Source organism: Ostrea edulis, chromosome 2 (genome assembly GCF_947568905.1).
Source record: "Ostrea edulis chromosome 2, xbOstEdul1.1, whole genome shotgun sequence".
NCBI classification, from domain to species: domain Eukaryota; kingdom Metazoa; phylum Mollusca; class Bivalvia; order Ostreida; family Ostreidae; genus Ostrea; species Ostrea edulis.
This window is the reverse complement of record NC_079165.1, coordinates 17,327,300-17,346,717: the sequence shown is the minus strand read 5'-3', so window position 1 is coordinate 17,346,717 and position 19,418 is coordinate 17,327,300.

The window sequence follows — 19,418 nt, the reverse complement described above, 5'->3', positions numbered from 1 at the left end:
ACGCAAGTACCCAAATGCGTACACATCATTTATCATTTGCAAGAGAGATCTTTGCCTTTAAAATATATGTGCGTCAAAAATAACTGCATTATATAGTCCCGGTGTTGTAGCTTAGACCCCCCCCCCCCCACCCCCACCGCGCATAGACCCCCCATCCCCGAAAAAGCACCTAAGCATATAATTTCCCCTAGCTGCAATAATGTAGCCCTATCCAATTTTTTTTTATTCTGACGTTTTCGGGATAGGGCTACAATTCCATAGGATCTCCGTAATGGTGCAAAATAATTTTATGAATAACCGATAATATAAACTCTGTGTATTAGTCCCAAATGTTGTTTACACCAAATGGAGTACCAACTTTGTGCTCGGGCATGTCTAATAAAGGTGTTTTTCATTAAATATAATGTACAGCATGCAAAATTCTTCGTCTGCTCCGCCATGCTTGTTATCGCGAGATCTCGTAGGTGGATCTAATGAAAGCCTAAACATTGACAATCAGCGCGAAAATGTAGTTACTCGAGCCACTTCGACAAAGAAAGGAAAATCATATTGTTGCAGAAAGAATTTACACTCTGCTGTTCGGTTTTTAACTTGATATTTAATTCAAACCTTTTCAATACCGACGAAATAGCTTTTGCCTCCATACTAGTCCATTGATGTAAATACTACCTTATATGGCATATGCAAATGACTTGGCAATCGGAAGTTGAAACTTCAGTACATCAAACATGGCGCACAAATATGAATCAAGGAATTGGAATTTATCGAAATTGTTGAAAACGGTAGAATAGAGCCTCACAAATCTAAAGTTCCAGGTTGTAAATTTATATATTGACTAAGAAACATAGAATATCATTTTATTTACGTAAAGAAAGTCAGGAAATTTTTAGAATGAGCGCAAATGTTGCGGGAGTGAATCACTCCCGCATTTGCACCATTACGGAGATCCTAAGGAGTTGTAGCCCTCTCCCTAAAAAAAAAAGCGTACTGTCATTTAGGGGGAAATACAATTTGCTTCCCAAAAGACTTTAAATAATGATGGTCAATATCATTAGGGGTTTTCGTAAAAAGTCGACTAAAAGATATACAATTAAAATATCTAAAAAGTAAATTAGATGCACTGTATAAATAAAAGTAATTTGATTTTCCCGTTTATTTAAATTCGAAATTTTAAATTAAGAAGACATTAACTTCTTCCCAACTTCACTATTTCAGATGTTAGATACTGGTAGATAAGAGCAAAGACACGAGATGTATGAATGAATTTTGATATACCATTATACAAATTGAATAGTTTACTTTTTTTTTTAAAAACCCAAACAAACATAAGATGATGATTGTGATACACAAGACCCTGCTCAAAATTTAAAAATAATAATAAGAATTCCTGAGTCTAGATAAGCAAGAGAATTCTAGTAATAGAACTGGAAACTGATACATAGCTAAAATGTAAGAAGGGGGAAAAGCGTACTGTCATTTAGGGGGAAATTCTATACTGGGGCGGTTTTTCCTAGGGGGAAAATTGGGCCCGGGTTAATTCTTCCTAGGGGGAAATTCTATGCTAGGCCCATCTTTCCGGGGGGAATTTCTATCCCAGGCCCGTTTTTCCTGGAGGAAAGTCTATGCGGGGGAAATTCTATGCTACAACACCGGTTTATAATTTAATGAATATTACAATGTTCATTCAATAAAATTTGGTCCTTTTTAGCTCACCTGAGCCGAAGGCTCAAGTGAGCTTTTCTGATCAAAATATGTCCGTTGTCTGTCGTCGTCGTTGTAAACTTCACAATTTTATCTTCTCCAGAACCACTGGGCCAATTTCAACCAAACTTGGCAAACGAAAGGTGAAGATAACAGAGATCAATCTCAAAACTCCTATAAGCAATACAAAATGGAGATTGGGCAAACACGGACCAGGTGGGATCAGTTGCCTAGGGGGAGTAAGCATCCCATGTCGACCGGTCATACACGCCGTGAGCCCTATATCTTGATCAGGTAAATGGAGTTATCCGTAGTCAAAATCAATGTGCCAAGAACGGCCTAACAATCGGCATGAAACACGTCAGACAGCATTTGACCCATTGATAGGTTGTATTGGCAAACTAAATCGTTATAACGACCATAGAATTTGCGAAATGCTGACTTTAAACGAGACTGCTGGAACCCCTGCTCCATCAACCCGTTTGTCAGTAGCCTGCTTCGATTTAAAAACTGACCATAAGCAGAACAAACTCTTGCGTATCGAATCAGTTGAGATATATAAACACAATACGCTGGTGACAATGGAATATTACTACATAAACATTGGGAGTTGACGATGGAGAAGCTGAAATCATTCCGTTTGTCATCAAGATGAGTTTTTAGTTTGCCGTTAATATCTACTTTCAATAAAATATCTAAGTATGAAGCAAAAGTGGACGACTCTGAGGTGTCCTCCATCCCGCGTTCACCGGGACACACCGAATCGACATGAAAAGCACCACCGTCAATAGACAATACGTCGTTGATACATACAAATGCCGAACCGAAGGCTACAGCAAGAGACCCTTTCTTCTCACACAGAAGTACCTGAATAAACTGCGCTCTACAGGAACACACACACACACACACACACACACACACACACACACACACACACACACACACACACACACACACACACAAAACCAAAAACAAACAAAAAAACAAAACAAAAAACCAAAACAAACAAAAAAAACAAAAAAACAACCAAACAAAAACCAAAAACCAAAAAAAAAAAAAAAACCCCAAAAAAAAACCAAACAAAAAAACAACACCCAGGCCAGCCAACAAAGTAGTACAACCCGCGCCCATGGGGATCCCAACAGACATGATGTCAAAAAATCTGATCTTCAATCCACCGTGAGGAGTGGTCGTGCAAAGTGCTGAAAAGTTATACGTTCCGACGCCGTCGACTTGAGAAAAGTCCTACGATTTCAAGTTTATTAAAACTCCCCAGAATCCACTCCCGACCCATACCACCCCCGGTACATGCAGTCGCACAGCACGTCTGATTTCAGAAGTCTTTCTTTCACAGCTGTTAATATCCCCCCCAACAGCAAAGATAGGGGCCGGTATAACATTTACTGGATCCATCAATGCACTCCTGTTTGTAAGGGTTCCTATGAAGCCCAGGAATCCAACACAGGCATGCCAACTCATACTCATCCGACCTTTTGACTGGGACACCAAATGTGCCCAAAACCGAAGCACGGTCCCGAAGAATCCCGTCCCCCGAAAGGACAGTCGGAGTATAAGTACGATTACCAAAAAGTGGAACCAATGCCAAGTTCGTTTGAAATACAGTTGTAATAATAAGCCCCTCAAACAAAGACAATGCCACTACAAGCCCCGTCAGTCGGAACCAAAAAACATTCCCCATGCAACCTATCTAATTCCTCTTTCACCCCCGGTCCACCAAACACAGAAGGGTAGATAGCACGCACATTTGTTTCAACATGTCCAATGCGGGATTTCAATATTCAACTTTTATTTTCAATCCATTCTGACAATGTATCAAGTTCTTTTTCATATTTAGCCCATCGTTTGGCACAATCCTCGACAGAATTCATAATTTAGAGATGAAGTTCTGTCGCCAATTGAAAGACCGAGGCTGTCTGTATTTAGGACCTTTTAGAATAAGTGATTTGAGGTCCTCATTTTCAACCATATCAACATCACCAGTAATGACATGTCCAGCTGGACTATAGTTGAAAGAAGGTGAAGAACAAGAACACGTAGGTGGACCAAGTATAAGGTATAAAAAGCATCCCTGGGTGAAGGTCTTACAAGTTTGTTCAAATGAAGGGCCATGCCCCTCTCAAAGGGGAGATAATCACAAACATGCAAATTAGGGAGTGGTAATCTAAAAATCTTCTTTTCAAGAAGAGTTGAAATGTACACGAGAAATTCCTGACATAGTGCAGATTCAAGTTTATTAAAATCATGACCCCTGGCGGTAGGATGGGGCCACAATAGGGGATCAAAGTTTTACATACAATTATATATGGAAAATCTTTTAAAAATCTCCTTCTCAAGAACCTCTGGGCCAGAAAAGCTGAGATTTACACGAAAACTTCCTGACATAGTGCAAATTCAAGTTTCTTAAAATCATGGCCTCCGGGGGTAGGATGGGGCCACAATAGGGAACCCGAGTTTTACATGCATATCTATATAAAGGGAAAATCTTTACAAATCTTCTTCTAAAGAACCGCTGGGCTAGAAAACTGAAATAGTGCAGATTCAAATTTGTAAAAATCATGACCCCCGGGGGTAGGTTGAGGCCACAATAGGGATCAAAGTTTTACATGCGAACTTATAGGGAAAATCTTTAAATATGGGCCAAGATGACTCAGATGAGCGGTGTAGCCCAGGAGCCTCTTGTTGAATTTTAAATCATTAAGATCATGTCGACCATCACATCATATATGCGTATGTAGTAGACGGATTAGGATATTCTTTGTTATCAGTAACATTTACCAAAAATACCATGCAGTCAAAAACATCACGAAAAAAAAATTAAAAATAATAATCATAAAACGAATGAAAAATCAGTCCAAGCACGCACGATGACCCACGGTGAGTTGGCATAGTAACACACTTCAGAAAACAATTTTATTGAAACCATTTGTGTTTGACAAGAAACCATCCTTTATGTAAAAAATATTAGGTGATTTCATTGGAGTTGCCGGGCCCCACCAGTGTGTTGCCCTGGACCTACTGGAAGCCTCTCGGCGGCCCCCAGACCCCTTGTCATACTTTGCGTACACTTCATTTTCTTTCTGGCTACGCGCCTGTCGAATGCAGCGACTGACATTTGATAGCATTAGACTTATGACGTCACATCACGTGCAACATTGTATTGATAAAAGGTAAGGTAATGAATATTCATGACACATGCCATTTACATTACTAATTTTGAGACGCTGGCAATGCTTTTGATTGTTTAACAACCTGTTGAGAATTTTTCAATCAAACGCACCGTAATTACACGATCTTCTCATTTATCGCGATACTACACAAATTCACAAACTCGTTTTACAGGTAAAGTTATTTCAAATTCTGATTAAATTCAATTGCAATATAGTGCAGTGCACGTAATTTCTCCGCGTTTAGTAACATTACTGGCCGAATGAAGACGACTGCCTAAGTAAAACCAGCTAATGTTCTGTGGACTTAGGCGATTTAATTAGTGCGGGAAATGCTGATTACTCTGTTGATCCATACGGCGTTACTGCACACAAATTAAGTCGCTTTATGACACAAGACCTTTAAAATACTTAATAGTTATATTTCTATTGATGGCCTAATTCCTTTTGAAAGTCCGTTTATTTAATTTACAGTACTGGACAATATGACGTGGTTTTTTTTAAAAACATTTTGAAAATGAAATTGTGAAAAAAGGTTCAATAATCCCGATAACTCATTTAATATAGTTACAGAAAGGAAGAAGGAGGGATGGAAAGAATGACATAAAACACGGAATCATTTTGAGAAAGAGATACACACCACTAAATCATGGCGTTAAAGGATTCATTTGTGAGAGAAGTTTTGCCGTATTTAATGACGACCTGGTGCGCGTTGACTGTTTTGATAAACATCATTCTTGGAATACGTACTTTGAACTTGGTAAATAAACAGCTTTCTTTTACTTTAGTGGCGCAGAGTTTCACAATTCAGTTTGTAGTGATTGACGTCATAGCTGATCTTCTGCTCCTGATTCCCGCGGCCATTGTGAGTACCACTTTGTCTTGGATCCTGACCGACATTGGGTGTCAAATCTATGGAATGGTCGCTATCTTCGTCTACTTGGTGACATTTAGTATTCTAGGAATGCGCTGTTTAGAGAGGGTTCTTCGAATTCGAAACCTTGAACTTCACCGGAGAATTTTCAGCACCCCTCGTCGTTTAGCTGTTTTTGCTTTATCGGTGTGGTTCCTAGATTTGGTGATTTCCGGTATACCGCTGACAGGATGGACCGTCATTACTTACGATTATTACCATTCAGGTTGTTACCCTGTTCTAGAAGACAATCTGTATCACCTGATTGTCGTCACGTTCCTTGGAATCGGACTTACCTTGATTCTCTTCATTGTATCGCACATCGTCATATTCAATTCCCTGAAATCACAGACGAACATGTCCCGCATCGAGCCTTTCGTAATAAAGACCCAGGAAAACAAAACATCTTTGCCCAGAACATCGTCTCAAAACTGGTTAAAGGAGAGTGATGATTCTTGTGATAGCGACGATTTTCACAGAGCCGAGAAAACATCTGAAAAAATCTGGCTTGATAAAGAAAAAGAAAATAAATTTGATAATCATAACGGCAATCAAACACGACCGGAGCGGCCCAAAAGGAGTGCTTCATATTTAAATAGACAGCAAAGTGATGCCGGAAATCCTGAAAATGGAACACAAGATCCTATTCATAAGAAGTTGTCGAGAAAGCATGCATTGTATGCGTTGACCCGATCTGTATTTACTCATTTCGGTATATGTCTGTTTGTGATTCTATTTTGGATGCCTTATTTTGTTGTTGCAGTTTGTCGGAACATGGACAAAGATGTTTTCCAAGGATACTATAGTTTGTCTCTCTGTTTCATTTTGGTGACATTTACAATCAAACCACTGATTCATTATGTGAGGCTTCAACGACACATTAAAAACAAGAAAACCAGAGTCTTACAATGGCACAGAGAAATTAAACGAGAAAGACAGAATGCTATCCATCAGAAGAAAATACCAAGAGTAAATAGACCTGATGATAATTATGATAGTAACGATGAGGGATACGATGAAGAAAGCTCCATAGGTTTCGACGACGAATTTTCGGACGAATATCAAACTAAAAAAATCGCTCAAACCAAGATTTTAGGCTCAAATCAAAGGCGAAAATGGCCGATAAAAAAGAGCACAAAAGGCGAAAACGGGAGGGAGAATGAGAAGTCGAATATAAAAGGGAAGGAGGAAACTTTTAAGTTAAAACGAAAGCTTAAAAATCGACGGAAAGTTAAAAAGACAGAAAAAGTACAAAGCATACCTGTTCTTAACAAGAGAAAGCCTTATAGGTATAAAGACAGTGATTCGGAGAACAGTGAATGGAATGAGTATTCTAATCAATCCGAATTTGAGGAAGAATATATAGATGAAACAGCTCCAGTTGACATTCAAAAGACAGTAAAAAACGAGTCTCATGGCAATCAGAACGAAAATGCAGAAACGAAAACAACTACCCACGTTATATCAACAATTCAAAATTCTAAATACAAGACAGAGGAGTCTGAAAAGACAGAAAGTTCTGATAAATATACAAAAGCTTCTAAACAGGATAATGTTGAAAAATCATCTGAAGAAATTTTGGACGATGTTGGGGCGGTGCATGTTCACATAGCGGCGAAAACGGGAAACTCAAAACCCGTCAGTATGTCCAAAACCAGTGAGAAAAAATTGGCTAAACAGAATGGCATGAAACAGAATGACATTGATAACCATGTGAACGACTGTAAAATAGTAGGAAACCAAAATACTGCATCTAAGGAATATAATGGAAACGCTCAACACAAATCTGTTGAATATGTACCGCGAGAAGAGCCGGAAAAGTCCCACGCTGCATGGACTGATAAATCAACGGCCACCAATAAAAAAGCCGACACCTCGTCTTCGAAACACAAGAATGAATTAGAAGGCATACCAAGAAGTAAATCGGACACCCGAAGATCCTTGGAGTTAGTGGAACAAGACACCAAAGTATATCTTCGAAACGAAAGACGGAAAACGTATAATTCCTTAGATACGAATCAAGGGGGCAAATTTACTTCCTCAAACGAGATTCACAGCAACGACCAGGAGACCATTCACGTCCATGATGAGAGGAATAGCAATACTAACTCTGATAGAACATATTCAGCAACAAATGTGAAACAGAGTAATGGCGGGGGAAACCAGAAATCTGCAAATGTCAATAAACAAATCTATAAAGAAATAGAAGAACAAGAGGACAATGTCGTTATTGTCTTTCCCAAAGGCCTTGTTATAAACCACACAAACCCCCAAGATACTCCCATTAGACACCTTGATAAACATGATGATGTTGAGAAACATAATAAAAGCAATTCTGAAAAATCTCGTATTGCTTACACAAACGTAAACCAACACGAGAACGCCGGAATAAAAACCCATGAGAACGTCAGCATCCAGGGAACAATGACACTAAAGAAGGAAGGAACAGCTGCAATGGAAGCTTCGATTTCGTCCGTCAATGAAAATGGAGACACCATGGTCAGGATTCCGTTATCATCCCATCAAAGTTCATCAAAACATAGGAGCGTGCCAAAAGAAAAGACGAATTCGCGTTCGAGGGATATCAATGATAAAAGCAGTGACATCACCTCTAATGGTAGATTTGATAGACAACAGTTACCGGAACAGACGACAGACGTTAACAATGTACATGTAAGTGCAAATAAAAACAATATACCGGAGAATGGAGACCATTACGCGACACATCCAAACAGTCGTCATCTAGATGGAAAGTATACTTATACTAGGAAAGTGTCCGGTGATAATGAAGGATTGACGGAATCACATGAAAATAACTATGCACATGACTCTAACAACAAACCAAGAAATTTAATTACACATCATGCAATTAAGCGTCCCCCTACTGTCATCGCAACTAAATCATCTGCTTTAAATAAAAAAGTCGGTGACCAGACAGACATAAACACAAATACCAATGAGAGTCTAAAGCCCACAAGCGAAACATCTTCAAAGACAAAACATTCACAATTACCGAGCCTAAAACACGGTAATAGAACTCGTGATCACCAGAACCGGAAGTCAAAGAAAAATGGCGAGGAGGATTTAAGCAAGGTGTTTATAAATAAGGATGAATTACCAAGTCAGGGTTTTCCAAACCAGTCATCCGACGTTAAACTCCCACCATGTGAAAGTGAAGTGGATCATGATGCTGGGCAGCCATCAGAAAGAAAAGTGGATAGCCTCTCGCTGTTGTTACATAATTCAAAACCAGCGAGTGAACAAGCGAGAGAACAGGGAGGCAACAGGAGAGTTCAATCTGTGGACAATCCTTCCACAGCCTCAGTTACAAATACCCCTAGGCGAACCATCAACGTATACGACCCAGACGAGGCAGCACCCATCTCCGCCCGTTCGATGGATTCAAAGCCCTCCCAAAACTGGTACAAAATGAAATCCAAAGTCACCTCATACGTGAACATCTCGAAGAAAGATAAATTTTCTTCTATTCATGGAGAAGACAATGCTTATGATCGATCTGGAACGCGAGAGATTTCAATAACTCATATCAAAGACGACAGTCAGTTGAAAGCGAAACTAGCAGAAGTGCATCTAATGTGACTATGCGGACCAAAATATCAAAGATCTAAATCTGAAAGTTTGTAACTATAATTTTTGGTATATAATAGGAATAGAATCATTTATCACCAGAATCTTATATTTACACGCAACACTTGATTTTAATAAGTCGCACATCTTTTTTCTTATTGCTACATGTATGAAGATTGCTGATAATAAACTATGGCTATGAAATAAAAGTTGAAATGGCGCTTAGAATTAGTCAATGATTATTAGAAGGAAATAGAGAGTGTTCTTACAGTATAACTTTTGCATTGAAAAATGACAGGTAATACCTAGAAGCGAGTTCTATTGTTGAAACTTTCAAAAATTCACGGTGTTTTTATTTTATGATAAGTCTTCCTTATTCTTGAATTGAAAAAAAAGAACCGAAAATTAAAAATAACAGAAATACTAGTACACTCTAGTTACAACTACCGTGTGCTGCTGTCCACGTGACCAACGATAGCAACGTGTAATATAAAGAAATTATTCCGTGCCTTGAATCAGATAATATTTACAACTGTTTGTTTTCGTTAACATTGTTACTCTATCGTTGTGTATTCCAGCTGCATTTCGTAGCATATATCATTAAACTGTTTTATAAATGATTGACAAAGAATCAAATTGTATTCATGGAGTACAGAATGGATTGTCTTAGGATTGAAGTATAAGGGGAAATTCTAGCATCATAGGAAAATTGAAGGAGAATATTGATGATCTTATTTTCTGTTAAATTGGTATTCAAACCTGGGTAAGAAAATGTGTAGGTAGTCTAATATAATACAGTGTAAGTACAAAGAAATGTAACGTGAATGTTTTGTATAATGAATGAAACAGTATGGTTTGTGAAAGGCGATGTTTCTATCCTGTATATGGAAAAGGATTGACTTTGACTCAACACAGTTTTAAGTTTGAATTTCAACTTGACTTACCAAGGAGTTAAAGTCAACAATTCGCAAATTCGATGGTCGTAATAACGGTTAAGTTTGCCAATACAACATGTAGTTGGGTGAAATGCTTTCTGACGTGTTTTATACCAATCATTAGGCCGTTCTTCACACACTCATTTTGACTGCAGATTTCTCCGTTTACCTGATCGAGATGTGGGGCTCACGGAGGCGTGTGTAACCGGTCGACAGGAGATGTTTACTCCTCCTAGGCACCTGACTCCACCTCTTGGGGTCCGTGTTTGCCCAAACTTTCTATTTTGTAGTCTTTATAGGATTTATGAAATTGATCACTGCTCGTTCTTTTCACCTTTTCACATAGTAAAGCTGAAAATATAAGTGCAAATAACATATAGTATGAATTTTACTTGAGAGAAAACCAAGATCTTTCATATTTCACCATGAATCACGTCAGAAAAAACTACACAAATAAACAAAGAGAATGATCAACAGACAGAACATAAACAATACCCCCAGTCTATAAAAGAATTATAAAGTTATAGTGGTGGCGAGGGACCATGTAATTCGGTGTATAAGTACCTCTTGTAAGCGATTCTGTGTTTATTCAGCATGCATAGTCAATGTATTTAAATATCTTGTTGAATTAATCTTAATATACAACTTGTTAAATCCTTGATAACAGATAGAATTACTGATTGGGATTTATTTGTTAGGGGAAAATAAGAACTTTGTCTATTAATCCAGAAACTCAAATAGGTTTTTTTTCCTGCCTCGATCTCCGTTTTGAAATCGGTGTAATTTCTATTAATCTTTAAACTATGAATATACCCTTTGTGTCACAGTGAGATAGTAAAAAAGGAATCAAATTGCCGTTATTGTGCAGTAATATCTTCTTTTAATTTTATGAATTTTCAAATTAATATGGGATAATTTTCATATATTATGACATTAAATTGTTCAGTCCCTCCCAAGGGTCACAATAGAAGCTTTTGAATATATAGGAAATGCCTTGAAAGATCTTGTCAAGAACAACTTGCATTACAGGTTGTTTAGCTTGAAAGCCTATACTCATATAGTGTACATTGAACAAAAATGTTCAAATCATACGACTGTTGATTAAGGATGTAGGCTGCTGGAAGTGCAAAACCACAAGAGGGAGGAGGAAAATTTTAAGGATATTTTTTAAAAATTGTTTATGCTTTTATAATACTTTAATCTATTTCTGTCCTCTGTTTTACATATTTGTACACTTAAGCACTAATTAATATCTATGTACACATTTCTACTTTTAAATGTGCCATAATTTTTATGCTCTATTAAGAAAATAGAAAACAAATAATCCTTAACATTAATTCCCATATCCTTTTGAGACCTCCAGTTTGTGCTAAAGTTCAGACCTTCACACAAATTTGGCAGTATGACACTTTTAGGAATTATTTTGGTATCTGCATTAAAGATTGAACTACATTTTCTAGATAGTCTGAAGGTAATAACATTAATTTAGAGCTTATAAATGTGTCACTGACCTACTGAGGACAAACCTCTTGATCACGTGACGAATGAAGCGTGGAAAAGACATTCTCTCTGTGGGCATTATTTTTATCCTCTTAAAGTTCAGAATGATGTAAAATACAAGTATTAGATTAATGTATCACTGATTCTGGTTGCAGATCGATATATGTCAATGGAAGGAGATCGATTTCCAAATTGAAACATTGAAATTTTCAAGACAAACGTAGATAAACGAAAATGGGATACGAAAATTCATTTGCTTGCATTGAATATAAGTAAGATATGATGACCCCTGGGTGGAGGCCTTTGCTGGTGGACTGTTAGTCTCCGAGGGTCTCTACAACCCAGTAGCTAAGTACTTCGTTACTAGCTTGAAAATACGGATGCATATTTAATTGCTGTTATGAAATTTAGAAATTCATTTCAAAATTAAGGATTATCTCCCTCATGCATAGCTCTTATCCTTAGACGAATTTGACTCCACTTTTTTGGCACTCTGCTTTTCCTTAAAATAGCTCTAAAAGTTGATGGTTATTTCGGATTTCAAACATTTCAGTTGAGCATCACTGAATAGACATTATTTGTCGAAATGCGCATCTGGTGCATCAAAATTGGTACCATATAAGTTTTACATGATGTACAAATAAGTAATCAGAAAGCTATATGATTAATTTCTTTCACTATGTGTAAAATATACCTACTTATAAAAAATTTACATTGTTCATTTTTGTAATGGAAAAGTGAAATATGGAAGACATATACCCATTATATAGCGCATGGATTTGTGAATAAGCAGGTCAGATTTCTCATTGATTAAGACGATTATAATAAGATTGCGTTAACGAATGACGATTAAACTCTATTTGACACTTAAAACAATTAACAGTGCGGATTACTAGAAATGCATGGGTACAGGAACTATTATGCCAGAACAGTACGCGATTTTGAGATTTCGCTCGAATGAAAGTGACAGGAAATAATGGTTGAAATATGTATTAGACTGAAAACGCAAACTTATTACTAAAGAAAACTAGGAAAATTAGACGACGCAAAAAATGGCGGACGCTTATTCCTATTTGGTCGCTTTGTTTTTGGCAGCGACAATTGCTATCAATTTTGTGATTAATGTCGTGGTGTTGAATATGATGAGGAAAAGACGACTATACGACATTGTGGCCAACCGACTTTTTCTGCAGTTTGTTTTGATTGATTTCATCGCCTGCTTCTTTGTGTTTATACCAGCCAGTGTAACAGCTATTTTGGAATCATGGGAATTCTCGGATCCAGCATGTCATGTTCATGGCGTCATGACAACATTTGTGTATCTAGTGATATTTGGATTGCTTATCATGAGATGTGCGGAGAGAATAACGAAGATAAAGAACCGTGATCTACACAAAGCAGTATTCTGCTCAAATTGTCATCTGATGCTCGTGTCTTCCGTGGTTTGGGCAGTGGGATTGGTAGTTGCCCTGTTGCCGCTTTCAGGATGGGTTTCCTTTAAATACGACTACTATCACTCGGGATGTGTTGTGCAATTAGAAGAAAGTGCTTTGTATATAGCCGTCATTTTCCCCCTCGGTGTGGGGCTTACCGCAATTTTTGTAGTCATAGCTTTCGTCATTATATCTAAAGCGGACAGGATTCTCAATGATACACAAAAGTTGAACGGTGGAAAGGACTGGTACAAGGGTAACGGAAGTAAGCCAGATGAAAATAAAAATCCAAACATGGCCACAGCCAGTGCCAATTTGATTATATGTACCGTGTCTGTCATTTGCTTCTTCCCGTACTTTCTCATCATGTTTATCAGAGCCGCAGGCGTGGACATGTGGAGGGGGTCATACAGCATATGTCTTATTCCGATAGTATTAACATTTACCTTAAGACCTTGGATTTATCTGTTTCGGCTTAAAATGGCCATCAAATCAAAGGAAAAAAATACTTCACAGGATCCAAATGCTAAAAATAGAATATTAGCCGTGTCTAGAAAGGGTAAGCGAAAGACGCAATCTGAGAAATTACCCCCTGGGAAACCGGGTGAACCTACCTATTCATCCGACGAATGGAGCGAGTACGATGACTCTGAGAAAAGGAATAAAGCATGCTGTTTCCCAAAACGCTCTAAGAAGTATGACGAAAAGCCTTCTCTAGATCCTCCTCCATACGAGTCCGACCCCGAAATGAAACACCCCAAACCCTCGCCACTGCGTCCAATAAAACCAACAAAACCCGGAGAAAAACCAAAAAAGATTCCAGTATTTAAAAAACCAAATCAACAACACCAAATCGGAAGTGGTGTGGATGAAGATGAAATGTCTGAATTTTGTTTGGATGACAACTCTTCTGAAAATGGATCAGTCATAAAACCTAAGAATCGTTCAAGCTTGAAGCAGAATAAAGTCAAACCATCATTAACAGAACCAAACAGTAAACCACACAATAGCGCTAAAAATACAGAGCCGAAAGGGCGTACAAAGAAAGATAAGAGAACCAACCTCTCCTCGAATAGCGATGAATCAAATGAGCCTAAAGACAATATTAAAAACAACGACCTCGATTCATTCCTCTCACCTCGCATGATACACATAAAAGAGATTCCAAAACAAAAGAAACGAAAACCTAGAAAGAAACACGGTGATCAGATTGAGGAAGAGACCGTATCTAGCGAATACTCCGAGGATGGGAAAGGTCCTAAACACAAAAGACGCCGCCGGAAGAGGCGAAGACGGCGACCAGATGAAGACGACAACAGTGATTCATATGATTCTTATGACGATTCCGAGGACAACGCAAATGAGAAACAAAAGAAAAAACCTATCGTTATCAATCATAGTACAGAATCTCCTAAATCAAAGAAAAGAAATATTACTAAGCCGAAAACAAGCAGGGAACCGATTGACAAAGAAAAGCTCCTAAAACAAAACAAACTGAACCCATTCATACGAATTGACATGAATGATCCTGAAAATGATAAAAACAAAGGTGATAAGAAAGAAACACAGAACAATAAATCACCCAAACAAAATGACAGGCCAGAATACAACACTGAGCATGATAGTGATATTGAATATGAAAGGGATGATAAACCTCGTAGAAAGAAGCGCGGAAAACCTAGAAAGCACCATTTATCGACGGAATCTGAGTATTCTGATGATGACGACTTCAAAAGGAAGCATCGCCGTAAAAATCAAAGTAATAACGACGATTCGGATGATGACATAGGGCCTCGAAAAAGACGTAAACGGAGACGGAGAAGAAGACCGTATAGTGATGAGTCCCTGACGGAGGATGAATACGACAGAAACGATGTAAATAGAAAACCAGAGGATGTGCCTGATAACAAAACCTCTCATAAAAAAGGTAATGGAACTAATGGGCCACTCATGAATTCAGTAGCTGGAAACGACCATAACATTGACGGAGGCATTATGGAAGAAATGCTCCGAAGAAATATGGATTCCAAAATATCGGTTGAAGTTCATCACAATCATTATTATATTGATCCGACACGAGTAGGTGATCAAAAGAACAACCCTAGCGATGAAAAGGAAAGTAACACACACAAAAGTGTTCCTTATGGCATTCCACCAAAAGCAAATTGGAAAACCTCCAATACTGGTGATCCAACAAGTTCCTCTTTAGATCCTTTGAAGGCCGAGAATCCTACAGCAAAATTATACAATAACGCCCCTCTAAATCGGGATAATTTACCAAATTCACAAGATGCAAAGAAAAGTGACGATCCTTCCAAGATTGTTGATAATCTTCTACCCGGAGATCCACTGGAACCATACCAAAAGAGACGTCTAGTTCCAGATGAACCAAATGACAGCATTCCCGATCATGGACATCGGGGGGATCCCACAAAAACTTTAGGTCCAGGAGATCCCATAATTCCATATCAACCGGAGATTGTGGAAGACAATTCTAATCTTCCAGCAAATTCCAATAATGGCTTGCCAAAAAATAACAGAACAAAACTTTTAAATGGAGTGGGACCCGGTGAACCAATGCAGCCATATAACGACAATTTTTACAATCCAAAACAGCAAAGAAATACAGCTGATAATTTACAAAGTAGTCCTAAACAGGAATCTATGAAAGTTCCACCAAATGTTGGGAATTCTGCAGACAATCTCCATGGAGAATCACCACAAAACTTCACGCATCTTCTTGGTCCGGGAGATCCTATCCTAAAACGGGGAGATAGTGATGACAATGGCGAAGATAACGATGATGCAAACAATGCAATCAAGAATAACGAATACGAAAACAAGCGTTATCCAAATTCAAATGAGAATCAATATTATAACAATCCTCACGACCCCAGTAATTATCCATATATGTCAGACTCACAGCATAATAGAAATAATCCCAACTATGCCAATGATATGAAATCATCTCTGTCTGATCCTGTTTCACAATACGGAAATCCATCTTTATCTAATAATGATCCAAATTTTCCAGATTCAACAGAAAATCCCAATCGATTCAATCCGTATATGCTGAAAAATGGGGAAAAAAGAAACAATTATCCGACTACAACAGCGGGAATGGATAAACGACATGATAATAATCCTTCAAACTTGACGGTTTCTAAACCAAATGATGGTAGATCAAACAATCCTTCCATGTACAGCGATACAATACCAACTACCAGTAACATCATTCAACAAGGCAAACCTCAAGATCCACCATATCCATACCATAAACCAGGAGAGAAGTCAAATCCACGTGATGATAGTGGTCCAGCAAAAACAACGAGCAACCCACCCGGGACCAGTGGACAGAATCTCGGACCTATACCGCGTAGTAATCTTCCACAGTACAATACATATGACCCATTCCATCACAACTCACCGAATTCGTTTGATGCAGACAGGATAGAGCAACAACCCCTTTATCCAGAATCACAATATAATCCAAATGATAACACGTACAGACCCAATACAGAATCCGACGGGGATAAACATAGGAGAGGAAAACAACCATCCATTCCGCGGAGTAATTTGTATTCTATGAACAAGCCTAAATCATATCCAATTGATGATGTCTCTCATATTCAACAAAATCCAGAAAATTATACAAAAACTCCACAAAATATGCCAGAATTGCATCAAGTCCCAAATCTTGGTGAATTTAATTCAGACCCAAGTAGATATCCTTATGGGAAAGGTCCTGCCGGAAGTCAACAACCCTCATCTGCAAATCCGAACATGCAAAATGGATACCCCCGGGATCCAACTCATCCCTCAAATGAAAGCTCTTCTTTGCCATTTATCAATAATGGTTATGCATTACCGAATACCGATGGACGAAGCGATTGGGATACACCGCTACCCGCGGAACAATATACCACGAACACGATTCCCAAGCAAGGGGAGTTAATCGGGCCTCCAAAGAGTTACAGTTCAAGAAGACAAAAGCCATCCGGAGGCCGTGCTGTAAAATTAGGAAATAATCCATCAACTCAAAATCCTCCTGGCTCAATACCCGAAAATACTCCATTTGACAATCGACTTGGGAAAAACAAACTGAATAGTATTTCGAATCCAGAGCAATACGTACCATCGTCAAACGGGAATGGCCATGATAATCCTGGTGTATATAATCAGTATTTACCAGGAACAAATTCAAACGACTCTCCTTATGATGGGCAAGGACATCCAATGCCAATTCTGGACGAAAATCCAAATGGTCATTCAAGTAGCTCTAACAAACCTGGAACTCATCAAAACAATAATCCAAATGGTCATCCAGGTAGCTCTAACAAACCTGGAACTCATCAAAATAACAATAATCCAAATGGCCATCCAAATAGCTCTAACAAACCTGGAACTCATCAAATCAATAAACCAAATGGTCATCCAGGTAGCTCTAACAAACCTGGAACTCATCAGAACAATAATCCAAATGGTCATCCAAATAGCTCTAACAAACCTGGAACTCATCAAAATGACAATAAATCCAATAATCCACAATTCGTACCAGAAAATGCTCAAGGAAGTTTACCTGGAGTCTATCCAAATAATGCTAATCTCAATCCAAATTACGGGAGACCTACGAATCCCAACGACGCACTGCCTACATCATACCCAAACAACGGTATCCCCAAGAATTCATCTTACCATGTCAATCCACAAGAAAGACAATCAGGTGCTCCTGCAAATCCAGATGGGAATAATCCTAGTGGAGTTCATCCACAGAACCGAACAGCCAATGATCCAAACGGACAAAACAGGAATCCAACCCAAGGTCATGGAAACCCAACCCAAGGTCATGGAAACCCAACCCAAGGTCAAGGAAACCCAACCCAAGGTCAAGGAAACCCAACCCAAGGTCATGGAAACCCAACCCAAGGTCAAGGAAACCCAACCCAAGGTCATGGAAACCCAACCCAAGGTCATGGAAACCCAAACGTTCAACAACCCAACAGACTGAATAAAAAAGTGACATTTGAACCAACAAACAATTCTCCTCCATACAACGGACCGCCGAGTGGATCAAGTCCGGAAACAGCTGTTGATGTTAAGAGCAGGGCTCGGGCCAACTGGAAAACGGCCCGCAGGAAAGTGTTTGCATATTATCACATGACGAAACTGGACAAATGGGACATGGTGCATGGTTACGACAACAAATACGACAAACGTGGAAAGGCACCGAAAGTGAACAACGGTGGTTGGAAGAACCAGGTGAAGGATATTGATCTTATTTAAAGATGTATTGACCATAGGGAATACTTTATCCTATTGAATTAGTGCAATAATGATGTTGAATGTAGCAAACACATTTCGTATTAATGTCTGAATTCTTAGCAGTTAAAATACCTGAATACAATGTAGGTGTGTGTTTGGAACTGAATTCACAATGAACTGTATGTCTTAGTTGTATACAAACAGAGCGAACTACATCACTGCTGTTCAATTACCAGCTTATTACTGAAAGAGCGTTACAGGAAATGTAAATGAGCATCACTTCTTTTGATTCTGAAGGAAAAAACCTGACTCTATTTTTAGTAAGAACAAGGATATGATGATTGATAAATTTTAGATTAATGGCATCATTTAAAATAGAACAGGGGCGATTTTTGATAAAGATTGTATGCATTACAATAACATATTTCTCGATTACAGTCTATTGACCACAAATAATGCATTCAATATTCATAAACATTAATGGTGATTGATATTCAATATTCATAAACATTAATGACGATTGATATGATGCACATTTAAACACCACAACATCATTTGTGTGGGTAGGTTTCATTACACGTGCATGACAGTTTCATTACACGTGCATGTCAGTTTCATTACACGTGCATGTCAGTTTCATTACACGTGATTTTTCGTGTCAAATCTATCACACGTGCTCATTCTTGTCAAATGTATTACATGTCCTTGTTGGATAGTACATCGTATCTTTGCGATTGAGTTCTACTGCGTGTTGTGTAGGAGTGTATGATTATTCTTAGTGTATATGTGAAGTGTTATTCATCACTGTTCTCAAGTTGTTATATTTATCACCGTTGTTGTTGTTATTGTGGAATAAAGATTTTTTCTACTTGTTTGTAATGTAAATGAAAAGTGTTACATA